This window comes from Dryas octopetala, chromosome 3 (genome assembly GCF_963921425.1).
Source record: "Dryas octopetala chromosome 3, drDryOcto1.1, whole genome shotgun sequence".
Classification (NCBI taxonomy): Eukaryota; Viridiplantae; Streptophyta; class Magnoliopsida; order Rosales; family Rosaceae; genus Dryas; species Dryas octopetala.
The window spans coordinates 25,101,434-25,103,987 of record NC_141368.1 but is presented as its reverse complement, the minus strand read 5'-3'; the positions used below and the strand labels follow the sequence as shown (position 1 = coordinate 25,103,987).

At 34.8% G+C, this 2,554-nt stretch overlaps 1 long non-coding RNA gene across 1 annotated transcript; it reads right to left on the bottom strand.

Moving 5' to 3' along the window:
• Positions 1–339: 339 nt before the first annotated feature.
• LOC147291998 (uncharacterized) lies at positions 340–1,854 on the bottom strand. The gene is made up of 3 exons (XR_015121499.1): positions 1,420–1,854; positions 856–1,038; positions 340–465 (listed from the first exon to the last, which is right to left on the bottom strand). It is a non-coding gene; the product is annotated as an uncharacterized LOC147291998 (long non-coding RNA).
• Between the last annotated feature and the right edge of the window lie 700 nt (positions 1,855–2,554).

Here is a 2,554-nt window from a genome sequence, read left to right as displayed (position 1 = left end):
TAATAATTTCCGTCGTTTTTATCTAATTTTTGTCAAAATTTTAAATTCTTCGAAATTTCCGTCGAAATTGAAATCCAAAATTTTACTCCTTGCTCATAACCCCTTATAACTTATAATACGCGCACTGACGCGCGCTAACGTCACTATAACTGAATTTTATTGTAATTGAATTTTTTTTTATATAATACTATAACTGAATTTTGCTGAAACTGAACTTTTTGATAAAACTCAATATTTACTGAAATTGAAAATAGAATATTCCCTCAAAATGAAATATTCAAATTGTAACTAAACTGAAAAAATAACACCGCAAAATATAATTTAATTACACTTAAAACGAAACAATTTCAGATAAACACTAAAAAACAATAGTTACACAGTCTTAGAGTGAGCATTTTTTCAATTACAACTGAAACTAAAATCAAAATCTTCAGAACTTCAAATCTTCAAATCTTCAAATTCTAACTGAAAATGAACAATAAAACAATTTCAATAGAAAATAAATGAAACAAAACACTATAATTATATACAAAACATAGTTATAAGTGAAATTGAATTTTCACGAAGTGAAGCTAAAACTTAATTTTCACAAACTGAAACTGAATTTTCATAAACTGAAACTGAATTTTCATGAACTAAACTGAAACTAAATTTTCATGAACTAAAACTGAATTGGAACTGAAACTATTTAATCTCAATACAATTCCTAAGCCTAATCCATCTGAATTGAAGCATATATTCAAAGATCAACAACACAATTAATTTAGAAAGCAAATAGCAGCAACACCAACCAACAGATTATAAGTGAAACTGAAAGCATAATCAAAACACTAATACACAGTTATGTCACATTACCAGTGTCAATGATATCAATATAGCTGGATAAAGAACATCCTTCTGAATATTGTCATAAGGAGAATAGTCACGTATAGCATGAAAATAATCAATGTCCACAGGGTATCCAAATTCTTCATAGTCAACGGCTGTGAATGGTAAAATTGGATGGAGAAGAGTGTTTGTTGCATCTAAAAATGGAACCTGACACGTAGAGAAAATGGATTAATTTACAAAGAAAATATATAAAATTCAGCATGACAACGCATTTAGTATTACTAAGAAAACACAACTATAATGCCTCCTTACAGACACATATTTGCAAATGCCAATTTCCAATGTATTAGTTTCCCTTAATTACCAATGTTGTTTCTTCTTACGAATGAAGAAGTAAACACCCAATTAAAATTGTTATGTCAATATGATGAGGTTCTCGTCATGTTGAGAAACCAAAAAAAGTAGACTCATAATTAGAAAGAGCAACTTCCATTTAACCAAAGCAAAGACATCAAAACTAAAAGACAAGAACAGATGAGAAACCAAAGACGTGTAAAACCCAACGCAGATGTGAAGATCCATGTTTACCTTCAAAACTGCAGCTTGAAATAAATTTGATTCATCAAGAAGAGGAGTCTAGCGGTGGTGGTAAAAGTGGTGGCGCTGCCAGAATTTCGAGATCGCCGGCAGGGAGGGCGACGACTTTCGTCGTTGTTTCTCCGTCGTGGGTGCTCCGTTCGAGATTCTAAGGGAACCATCGTACTCAGGGCGACGAGACGAAGGAGGTGTGGGCAGTCCGACACCTCAACGCTGTCGGAATCGGCAGATCGCCGGCGAGGGAGCTCGTTCTGCCTGGGTCCGATCCATAGTCTTCGTTGGCTTTCACAGCGAGTAGAGTGCAGCGGAAGGAAGAGAGAGGCGAGGCAAGAAGGTTGGGACTGGTCTCGACGGAAAACGTCGCCGAACGATGGAGAACGCACCGGTGACAGCCGCATGGAGAGAGAGAGAGAGAGAGAGAGAGAGAGAGAGAGAGAGAGTAAGTGAGTGAGTCTGAGAAATGAAACAGACTAAAGGTGTATTCAATTTAGGATTTTAAATGAATTTGGAAAAATTAAAAAGTCTGGTATATTCAATTAAAATTTTTAAAGAGTTTATAAAAGTGGTGTATTCAATTAAGACTTTTAAAAAATTTATTGTATTCAATTAAGACTTTTAGAGAATCTATAAAAGTGACATGATATTCAAAAAGTCATTGACTTTATTAAATGATAGACTTTAAAAGACTTTTATAGATTTTGTAGTATAAATTAGGGGTGGGCATTAATACCGAAATTACCGAAACCGTCCCGTTCCGTCTCGTTCCGTCCCGATCAATCCCGTCCCGAAATTTTGTTCCTTCATCCCGTCCCGATCCCATCCCGTCTTGTTCTTAAATGGGACGGGAATGGTTCTGATGTTTGAAAACCATCTCGTTCCGTACCGTCCCGAATTAATTATATTTTATTTATTATTATTATTTTTTTATTTTTTTCTCTTTCCAACCATTTAATTATTATTTAAAATTTTAAAACTCTCTCTCTCTCTCTTTCTCCCCAACCCAACCCGTGACTTTTTCTTTCCTCTCTCTTCCTTTTTCTTTCCTTCTCTCTTTCCTTTTTCTTTTTTCTACCTTCCTTCTCCTTTCCTTCTCTCTCCAGCCCGTGCCTTCACTTCTCTCTTCCTT